Here is a 12,039-nt window from a genome sequence, read left to right on the forward strand (position 1 = left end):
ATTTGATAGGTCGGGGAGAACGGTGGGAATTTGAACCATCGATAGTCAGTTATTACTAACATTAATTGCGAGAAACGGCGTGTGGTTTTAGTAATGATGACGCTTACATCATCCTAGAGGCTACTTAAATACGCGTGCAAACCCTAATTGTGCAAGTTGCTTTACTCAGCAACGTAGTTACTCAGCAGTTCAAGTGCTGAGTGTATAGGTCAGTTTTATAAGTTTGCATAGTAAAAGCACTCAGCATGCATAGCCACTCAGCATGAATTATACTTAGAATTTATTGAAGTGGATTGAACATACCGATAGCTTCTCTAAGTATGTTGAATTGCTCACGAGCCAGTGGCTTGGTGAAGATATCAGCAAGCTACTCATCCGTTGGGACATAGGTCAGCTTGATCTCTCATTTGAGTACATGGTCTCTGATGAAGTGATGCCTTATGCTGACATACTTCATCCTGCTGTGCTGGATTGGGTTCTTTGATAGGTCAATGACACTTTTGTTGTCACATTTGACTTCAATCATTTTGGTCTGAACACCATAATCTTCTAGATGTCGCTTGATCCAAAGGACTTGAGCAACACAGCTTCCAGCAGCAATGTACTCAGCTTCAGTGGTTGACAGAGCTACTGACGACTGCTTCTTACTAAACCAAGACACAAGACAACTTCCAAGGAAATGACATCCTCCTAAAGTGCTTTTTTGCTCCAGCTTATCTCGTCCATAGTCAGCGTCAGTGTATCCGAGAAGTGTAAAGTCATGAGTGTTGGGATACCATAAGCCTGCATTCACTGAGCCTTGCAAATATCTAAGGATTCTTTTTACAGCTATGTAGTGAGATTCCTTAGGGTTAGATTGATATCTAGCGCAATAACATACTGAGAACTGAATGTCTGGTCTACTCGCTGTTAAGTAAAGTAAAGAGCCAATCATACCTCGATATAATTTGCTATCTACTGACTTACCACTTTCATCAGCACAAAGGACAGTGTCAGTGCCCATTGGGGTCGATATTGGCTTATAGTTTTCAAGTTCATATTTCTTCAATATCTCCTTAGCATACTTCGTTTGAATTATGAAGATGCCATTCTTTCCTTGTTTGATTTGGAGTCCAAGGAAGAAGTTGAGTTCTCCCATCATTGACATTTCAAACTCAGTCTGCATCTGTTTGCTAAACTCCTTGCACATAGATTCGTTAGTAGCACCAAAAAATGATGTCATCAACATATATTTGAGCCAGCAGGGTGTCTTTACCTTTTCTCTTAATAAATAAGGTTGTATCAGATTTGCCTCTGACATAATTTCTAGCCAGCAGGAAACTGGTCAACCCCTCATACCAAGCACGTGGTGCTTGTTTGAGGCCGTACAGAGCCTTTTTGAGTTTATAAACATGGTTTGGGAATTTTGGATCCTCAAACCCTGGAGGCTGATTAACATAGACTTCCTCATTTATAACTCCATTAAGAAATGCACTCTTGACATCCATTTGAAACAATTTAAAATTCATAAAACTAGCATATGCATATAATATTCTAATTGCTTCAAGCCTTGCCACTAGGGCGAAGGTCTCACCGTAGTCAATACCTTCCTACTGACTATAGCCCTGAGCTACAAGTCTTGCTTTGTTTCTGGCCACATTCCCTTGTTCATCTAGCTTGTTGCGGAAAACCCATCTTATTCCTATGGTCTTCTGGTTTCTTGGATTTGGCACCAAGTCCCAAACTTCATTTCTTTTGAACTGATCAAGCTCTTCTTGCATTGCACCCATCCAGTACTCGTCGTTCTCAGCTTCTAAGAAATTCTTTGGTTCCAGAACTGAGACGAATGCTACATTGCTGAGGTATCTCCTGAGTTGATTTCTTGTCATCAGGGTGTTCTCAGCAGCATCGAGAATGGCGCTTTCAAAGTGTCCTCTTGGGATTCTGATTTCTTTCGGCAGTGTGATGTCTTGAGCTGGTTGTGTTTCAACAATCTCTGCAGGTATGGATTGGTCAGTCAAAACAATTTGAGTGTCTTTCTTACCTTTGGTCAGCCCTTGAAGTGGTAACTCAGCGGCTCCACTTTGGTCAGCTTCTGCTGAGTATGGATCATCCTCAGTCGTTTGACTGACTTTCCCTGCAGGGTTAGTTTCATCGAACTCAATGTGTACTGACTCTTCTAAGACCTGAGTTCGTTTATTGAAAACACTATATGCTTTGTTGTTTGTTGAGTAGCCTAAAAAGATAGCTTCATCAGCTTTTGAATCAAACTTAGCAAGGTTGTCTTTAGTATTTAAGATAAAACATTTACAACCAAAGGCACGAAAGTATCCAATGTTGGGTTTTCGTCCTTTCCAAAGTTCGTAGGGAGTTTTCTTCAATATGGGTCTGACTAGAGCCCTATTGAGTATATAACAGGCTGTGTTGACAGCTTCACCCCAAAAGTACTTTGGAAGCCTATTCTCACTCAGCATTGTCCTGGCTATTTCAACCAAGATTCTGTTCTTCCTTTCAACTACCCCATTCTGTTGAGGCGTTCTAGGAGCAGAGAAGTTATGGTCAATGCCGCTGGCTTCACAGAACTCAACAAACTGTTGGTTTTTGAATTCTCCACCATTATCACTTCGGATGTGAGCTAGTTTTAGGTCTTTATCATTTTCAAGTTTTCTAACCAATGTTAAAAATGTCTCAAAGGTTTCATCCTTGCTACTCAGCAAGATGATCCAAGTGTACCGAGAAAAGTCATCTACAATGACTAAGGAAAATCTCCTACCACCCAAGCTCAGCAGCTGGCCTAGTCCGAAGAGATCCAAGTGTAGCAACTCTAATGGACACTTAGTTGAGACGATGTTTTTACTGTGAAAAGATTTTTTGGTTTGTTTTCCTTGCTGACAAGCGTTGCATAAATGATCCTTTTCGAACTTAAGTTCGGGCAGTCCCTCAACTAATTGCTTTCTTGCTGATTTGGCCAGGAGGTCCATGCTTACATGACGAAGTCTCCTGTGCCATAGCCAGGAATTTTCTTCCTTTGACACTAAGCATATATTTTTTGAAAATTTCTTTTCTAAATTCAGCATAAAGACATTGTCAACGCGAGGGGCGGTTAAAATCAATTCATTCGTTTTCCCCTCGAGTATTTTACATCCAGTGGCATCGAATATAACCTTCCTACCGCTATCACAGAGCTGAGCTACGCTCAGTAGTTTATATTCAAATCCTCTGACTAGGGAGACAGACTCAATAGTAGGATTACCACCAACGGTTCCTGACCCTACTATCTTACCATTTTTGTTGTCTCCAAAACTTACGCTTCCTCCTCGTTTAAGTTCAAGTGTGATGAACTGAGTTTCATCACTCGTCATATGCCTCGAGCATGCGCTATCAATATACCACAACTTTGACTTCTCCGCACACCTTAGGCCGACCTGCAATATAACTAGTTATCTTTAGGTACCCAAGTCTTTTTGGGTCCTTGTTTGTTAGGTACAGCAGATGATATATCATATTTCATTTTATGATGGCACACGTTGATGGTGTGGCCAGTCTTACCACAGAATTCACAGTGGACCTTTCTTTGTGGACGCCTTATTGGCGGGTCAGCACCATTGTGCTGAGCATGCCAACACACCTTGGTAGTGTGGCCTTTCTTCCCACAAAAGTCACATTGGACATTTCATTGGGGAGTCCATTTCTGCTGACTAGTACCTGAGTACTTAGCGTAATGATGGAAATTTTTCTGATTCGGAACCTTTAGCTGGTTCTGAATATATGTAATGTCTTTCCTCAGCTTCTTAGAGTCTGATTTGACCTCAGTGACATAACTATGCATGATTTTGAGATTTTCATCTTGCCTAGTATTGTCCTGGAGAAGATGACGAAGGTCACTGAGTTTGACCTCCTCAATCTCATCACATCGCCTGCTGAGTGCACGCACTTTCTTATTACACTTTTTGACAAGTGTGTAAAGATCACTCAGGGCGTTAATCATTTTATTTCTGAGCAAAGGTAGAGTTGTTACCTCAGTTGGTTGTTCCTCATTGTCAGATGCACATGATGAGCCAGCTTGCTCAGAAAGACAGGGGTCAACAGACTCATCTGCCATGAAGCAGATGTTTGCTGACTCAGTGGCTTCAGCTCCTGATGAGGATGATTCATCGCTATTGCTCCATGTGGCCACCATTGCTTTTCTCCCACTTTTCTTGTCCTTCTTCAGGGTAGGACAACTTGACTTGATATGGCCATTTGATGGCATTCAAAGCATGTGATAGGCTTTGAGCTTTCCTTTTTGTACTTGTTGTCGCTTGACTCAGCTTTGTATTTGTCATATTTCTTGAATGGCTTTCTGCTGTATTTGTCATTCTTGCAGAACAGCTTCTTCATCTTTCTTGTGAACATGGCCATTTCTTCATCATCAGATGAGTCACCATCAGTGGAGTCAGCTTTCATGACAAGAGATTTTTGCTTCTTGTCCTCAGCTTTTTCTTTCACCTCAAAGTTTTTCATTGATATCTCGTGGGTCAGCAGAGATCCAATGAGCTCATCATACTTGTAGGTGGTTAGGTATTGGGCTTCCTCAACGGATGTCTTCTTCGCTTGCCAGCTTTGGGGAAGACTCCTCAGTATTTTCTTCACTTGTTCTTCCTCAGTGAAGATCTTGTCGAGCCTCTTGAGTTAGTTGATAATGTTGGTGAACCTTGAGTTCATGTCAGAAATTCCTTCACCATCATTCATCTCGAACAACTCGTACAACCTCATGTGTTGGTTCACCTTGGATTCCTTGACCTTACTGGTTCCTTCGTAGGTGACCTCCAGCTTCTTCCATATCTCCTGTGCTGACTCGCAACCTGAGATTTTATTGTACTCTGCAGCATCTAACACACAGTGAAGCATGTTTATAGCAGCGGCATGATTTTACAGTTTCTTGAGGTCATCCTCTGACCACTTAGCCTCAGCTTTGACAGACGTTTGTCCGTCAACAGTTTCAACAGGAAAAAACGGGCATTGGACTATGGAAAGCCATGCACTCATGTTTATTGCCTGAATGAAGTTTTTCATTCTGTTCTTCCAAAAGGTATAGTTAGACCCGAAGAACAGAGGAGGCCTAGTAATGGACAGTCCCTCAGGAAGAATCTGAGTTGTCTGATTTCTTGGGAGGAAACGAGTGCTGTTTTCAACTATTGTGGGGATCATCTCAAGATAGTTATATCTTGTTCAGTGAGCTGCTAAGCTCTGATACCACTTGTTGGTCCCGTGTAATGTGACAATATTAGTTCCAAGGGGGGGGGGGTTAGGAACTATTTAAATTTTTTACGTATGGCTGACTGTTAATTTCGAACTTAGACTTTCTCGAAGTCTTTTAGCACGGTGAGACTGAGTAAGTTTTAGATACAAGCTTAGTCAATAGGTGACTAAGACTGAATCTATCCTTGAGTCAGGAGATAACACTTGAGTCTATTCCTGAACTCAGCTTCTCAGTTCACTCAACTCAGCTTATGTTCTTTTTAGCGTTTAACTAGGCAGTGTTATAGCAAGCAATAATTTAAGGAGATAAGGGTTAGAAAGATGTTACTCAGCAGACGTATCCTGGTTCGGCCTCTCCGCCTACGTCCAGTCCCCGAAATTCCTTCCGAGCTTTTTGGAATCCTCTATTGAGCTCTTTAAAGGTAGAGCACAAACCTTTTACAATAGAAAGCTGAGTATACAATAGTACCTTCCTCTATACCTCTACTCACTCCTATTTCTACCACTGAGTACTATAACCGAGTACTCAGCTTCTCCTTTATATTCTTTTAGAAATGATAAGTGTTTGTTTGTCCTAAACAACAATTGCTAAGACACTTTAGATGATTTAGATCACTCTAGACTTTTACACATAATTGGAATTGGTGTAAGATTTGCTTTGCTTTTCTCACAAAACTTCGAGTAACAATTTTGTCAGCGTTTTGACTTAATTGAAGATCTGCATCGAATGAAGCGTTTGAGTGGTCTATTTATAGTGACACTTGATGCATTGGTTATTTCGAATTTCGAAATAACCGTTGGAGGGAAACGACTTCCTGTCGCTTTCACTCAGTACGTGCTCAACGCCCACGGCCAATCAAAACCTTGTATCTCCTGTCTTCGGCAGTGCTCAGCAGCTTTTCGTCAGACAGAACAAAATGTTTCCACATTTATGGTGAAGTCTTATAGACAGCTTTCTGCGTCTTCTGAACTTTACCCGAAGTAGAAATATTTTATCTCCAAGTTTGTTCAGGCCAGCTACTGACCTGACTATCTTGTCGCTCAACTCAGCAGCTTCGTCTTGAAGCTTTTGGTCGAAGGCTTCTCGATCCTTCTCATTGTTGGGCTTGCGTTTTACTCAGTGTGACCTACGTTTTGATCTGCTTGGGCCGTGAGGCATTGACACGTTGACTTGGACTTGACTTTCTCTTGTGGGCCTTTGGACCTTACAACTTGATGTCTTATAGATTCAAGTAACTCAACATTGAACAAACACATTAGTACAAATAAATCAAAGCATTTAAATTTAATGTGTTAGAATATTTTTCTCATGGAGATTTAATTCTTGTTAAATAATTTTGTCAAATCAAAATCATGTGGAAATGTGTTTCAACAAACTCCCCCATTTTGATGTCGGTGGCCTCTGATTCAGCTTCTGCTATACAATTAATTAAAGGTGGTGTAGTGTTGTCAAACTGGTTGGGGATCATATTAGAAGATATTTTTGATGTGGCTCGATTTTTTGTTTCAGTTGAGTTCATACACGAAAGACGATAAGTAAATTCTACGATACATATATTAGCTGTCTGGACACAGTCTCTTTTACATTTAAAAATTCTTAACGAAGATTTCTCTAGTTGTGTTTCAGCTTGTATTCAAAATGACATTGTTTCTTTGTTTTTTCCTAATATATGGTTTTGTTTTTAAAAAAAAAATCCTCACGTGGCCCACACCCACTTCAGCAATTCCATTTATTTTCCAAGTTGGGCTTCATTTTTTTTTTCTTGCTTCCTCACCTTTTTTTTATTATTTTTTATTTCACTTGCTATGTCTTTACAATGTTATCCTCCCTTCTAACAAATTCAACTTTTTTTTTTCTTTCAATTTGACATCCTTTTTTCGCCAGTCCCTTTTTAATTAACATTCTTTCCAATTCTGTTTTCTTATTTTTTGAGATTTTGTAATTATAGATTTATGTTATATGAATTCTGATGATCAATTAGATTTTGAAATTCTAGATTTTTAGCTATTATGATTTGATATTAGATTATAAAATTTATTTATTTTAGGTGTAGAGTAATGACTCTTATTTTTATTTTCTTGTTTCTAGGGAAACCACAAATCGATTATTTTCAATTGTGAGTATAGTGAAAAATAAATTTCGAAATGTAATGATTTTTCGTGACTTGAAAAAAGTTTCTATTTTGATACATTAAATATAATATATTATTAATCTCTTTATTATATATGATAATTTTTTTGATTAAATTTGGCCCAGTGAGACTTGGTCCTATTTTGATATATTTATTATTGATCAATTTGTTATATCTGATCAAAAAAATTATAAAAATTCGGCCCGTGAGGACAAATTCTACTATGGTCTCGGCATTGGACCTTACCAATAGAAACGTGACAATTGTGCACTTTCTTTCCTTATACCGATCATCTCCCAATGAGGTAGCATGATTCTCTTTTTCATTGGTTATGTCCATTGCATCCGGTCCACTGTAGAAGTTCTCGCCCGTGAAACTTTGTCCTGCATCCATCTTTCATATCATTTTTTCCCTTTATTTGTTTTATATATTGGGTCAGTTACATGAATATCATAAAAGGTTTCAATATTTACAAGTGTCTTATGTTTGTCAACAAAAAAAAAAAAAATTCAACAATCTTAAATAAGCAGAGTTTTTATATGAATACATTTTAAAAAGAGATAAACTAACTATTTGATAAAATAATAATTAAAATCATGATTTTCTGATATTTTAAAATAAAAATATCATGTGATGATAAAAAAAATAAAAATAGAGGATTGTTAATTGTAAAAAAAAAAAAAATTCAAACATGATTTTTTTTATGTAATTTCCTCTTATACATTCTATGTAATTTTCGGTTGGACAAAGTTTATGCGAATGTTGCTGCGATTTATAGATTTCCTGAAGTGAATGTGCTGAATCTGCCTTTCCGCCACTCTAACCATTGTCCCATCCTTGTTAAGCTGGTTAAAGGTCATCGGCTTAAAGAGGATAGACCTTTTAGGTACCAGGTAGCCTGGGAGTCCCATCCCGAGTTTAAAAATTTTGTTAAGGACAATTGGCAGCCTCATTCCAATGTTCTCCTTGCCGCTGAGGGGTTTAGAAAGAATGTGGTGGGATGGAATAAAAACATCTTTGGCCACATTATCAGAAGAAAGAATAAGCTTTTAAGAAGAATTGAAAGCATTCAATGCTGTTTGGAGATCTGTTTTGATCACAGTCTGAATTGTCATCTTAGATCGTTCCAGAACGAGTTGGAAGCTGGGATTAGACAGGAAGAGCTTTTTTGGTTTCAGAAATCTAGAAAGGCTTGGATTAAGGACGGGGACCGGAATACTAGGTTTTTCCACCTTTCTACTATTATTAGGAGGCAGAGGAATCGGATCGATGCCATTAAGGATTCCAATGGTGATTGGGTCTATGAGGATGATGATATTCGTCGCCTGGCCCTTGAATTCTATAAAGACTTATTTAAAGAGGATGAGGTGACTCTGGATAAAGCCCTTTCTGGGATCTCTTTTCCTAGGCTGGAGGAGGATGCTGTTAAGGAAGCTTTCCATCCTATTGACCAGAAAGAGATTGATCTGGCGTTCTCTAGTATTGGAGCGACTAAGGCTCCGGGGATCGATGGTATTCCTGCTAGTTTTTACCACAAACACTGGGAAACTGTGAAGGAAGGCATTTACAGTTTTGTTAAAGGTGTTTTCGGCGGATCCAACGATATTAGGCTGGTGAATAAAACCCTTCTGGTTCTGATCCCTAAGGTTGAGAAACCTTCCTCCTTTTTACAGATGAGGCCGATTAGTCTTTGCAATGTGTTGTACAAAGCTATTACTAAAATTGTGGCTAATAGAATCCGGTGTATTCTTCCTGAGATTATCAGCCAGAATCAAGGCAGTTTTGTTCCTGGCAGGCAAATGATGGATAATGTGGTTATTGCCCAAGAGATGGTCCACTCCATGAAGATGAAGAAGGGTAAGAAAGGGATTGTGGCTCTCAAGCTGGATCCGGAGAAAGCTTATGACCGTTTAAACTAGAGTTTTCTTCTGGATAGTTTAAAGAGAGCTGGTATCCCGGAAAGCTGGAGGAGATTGATTGAGGATTGCATCTTTTCTCCTGTTTTTCAGGTTTTGATCAATGGAGATATGTCTGAGGAGTTCTCTCCCTCCAAGGGGATCCGTCAAGGGGATCCTATGAGCTCTTTCCTTTTTGTGATTGCTATGGAGAGGTTGTCGCACTTGATCCAAGAGGCTGTGAGTAATGGGAGTTTCCATCCTGTGTCCATCAACAAGTTCTGCCCTCCTATTACCCATTTGTTCTTCGCTGACGATGTGATGATCTTTGTGGAAGGGAATGAGGAGCAAGTTAGTGTGGTTATGGATATCCTTAATTATTTCTGCGCTGCTTCTGGCCAGAAGATCAATATCCAAAAATCTCGGATGCTTTGCTCTAAAAACATGGATAAAGGCGTTTGTAAAAGGCTTAGTAAGTTATCTGGTATCCCTCTTACTCACTCTTTGGGGAAGTATCTTGGGGCCCCCCTCCATAGCGACAGAGTTTCCAAAGCCTCTTTTAAAGAAACTCTGGATAAAACTAATGGGTTGTGTGCTAGTTGGAAAGCTAATTCTCTTTCCCTAGCAGGCCGTCTAACGTTAATTCAGTCTGTCAATTGCACGGCTCCTAATCACACCATGCAAGCCTGCAGACTGCCTGAGCCTGTTCTTAATGAGCTTGACAAAATTAACTGGCGTTTCCTTTGAGGAGAGTCTGGAGAGGGGAAAAAGATTCATCTCGTCCCTTGGAAGGAGGTCTGCCAGCCGAAGAGTATGGGTGGTCTTGGGATAAGAAAAGCTAAAGATAATAACAAAGTCTTATTAATGAAGCTCCTCTGGAGAATGTGGCAATGCCCCTCCTCTCTTTGGGTTCGTCTTCTCTGTGGAAAGTATCGAAAAGACAAAATTTTTGGGGGCCCTAAGGAGAGAGTTGCCAATTGTTCTTTCCTCTGGAAAGGGCTTAGCGCTGTGTTTGCGGAGTTCTGCTCGGGGGTTGGCTTGGAGGTGGGTAATGGAAAATCCATCAGTTTCTGGAATGATATCTGGATTGGGGACAAACCGTTATTAGAAGTGTGTAGCTCCCTTCCGCCTAGTAATATCCGTAATTGGAGGATCGTCGATGTGGTTGATTCTGAGGGGGATTGGATTTGGTCTAAGTTCGACACCTTCTTTAGCCTGGATACTCTCCTTAGATTTAGAGGAGTGAAGATAAGTAATCAAGAAGAAGATAAGGATAGGCATTGTTGGGCCCTGACGAACAATGGAGCTTATTCCTGCAAATCGGCCTTTGAAACTTTTTCCCTCAACAGGTCTGGTCCTATCTCTGATACTTGGAAACTCATTTGGGCCCTAAAAATCCCTTACCGTATTAGGAGTTTCTTGTGGCTGGGGGTTAAGGACATATTGCTTACTAATTTGGATAGGCATAGACGGCATCTGGTGGATTCAGGAGCTTGCAGTAGATGCAGAGGCCATGATGAAACTTTGTGCCATGCTCTCAGGGACTGCTCCAAGAGTAAGGAGGTGTGGAAGAAAATTCTCCCTCACCACATTCTTTCTTCCTTCCTTGCCCACTCTGAGCGTGACTGGTTCGCTGATGGTGTTAGGGGGAACTTACTGGCGTACATGGAGAATGGCGATATTTTCTTTGCTATCATCTGTCACCAAATTTGGAAGTGGAGGAACGAGGAGATTTTTGGTGATAAAGCTGTTTTTATTCCTAACTTAGCTAGTTTCTTCTCGGAAAAACTCTCTAATATTACTGAGAGTTTCAAAGGGGATTCCCTTGACAGGTCTACCCAGAAGAGAGAGGTCCACCTCCTTGGCTGGAGCAGGCCGAGAGAAGGGGTGGTGAAATTGAATACGGATGGCTCCTGCCTCAATGATGGGAAGATTGCTGCCGGAGGTGTTCTTAGAGATGCGGGGGGCGCCTGGCTGTCGGGGCTCACCCAGAATCTGGGGTTGGGCTCTTCCTTTTCAGCGGAGCTTTGGGGTATTCTCTCTGGTATCATGCTTGCCAAGAGTCTTGGTTTAAAGTCGTTATCTGTTGAGTCTGATAACATGGAGGCCATTAATATGATTTCTGATAATCATGTTATTTGTCTTAATAGCCGTAACCTTATCAAAGCTATAAAAGGCTCTGCTCTTCCTTTGAGTTCATAAAGTTCAGCCACATTTTCAGAGAACAGAACCGGGTTGTTGATCGCTTGGCAGCGGCTGACCATGAGGGGATGTTGGGCGCCACTACCCTTTTTGATCCTCCTATTTTTCTCTCTTCTCTTCTTTTAGAAGATAGGATTGGGGTTAGCTTTCCTAGGCTGATCTCAGGTTAGGTTTTCTTTTGGTTGGTTTTTTTTCTTTTCCTGTTTCTACCAAAAAAAAAAGTATTATCTAAAATTAGACATGTTCATGAGCTTGGTAGCATATCTGGTTCAGTCAAGTCCATTCTTTATGGGTTGAGTTTAGATGTGTATATCAGTCGAGTTTGAACTCTCTCAAATCCGTATATAAAAAGAGTTGGGTTTGAAATTTGTCTCTCAAACCCAAATCGACTTTTCTAATCTGCCTTATATCATATATTTTTTTTACCTATATTTTATTTATTTATATATTTTTATTAGATTTTCTTAGGAAATATGTATTTTTATTTAAGATTATGTTTGTAGTTCATAATCATAATTTAATTTTAGTTTTTATTTTTTTTAATATAAATTTATTAGTTTAGTGACTTGTGCTTGGGAATTAGTTTCCTT

Source organism: Euphorbia lathyris, chromosome 8, assembly GCF_963576675.1.
Source record: "Euphorbia lathyris chromosome 8, ddEupLath1.1, whole genome shotgun sequence".
NCBI classification, from domain to species: domain Eukaryota; kingdom Viridiplantae; phylum Streptophyta; class Magnoliopsida; order Malpighiales; family Euphorbiaceae; genus Euphorbia; species Euphorbia lathyris.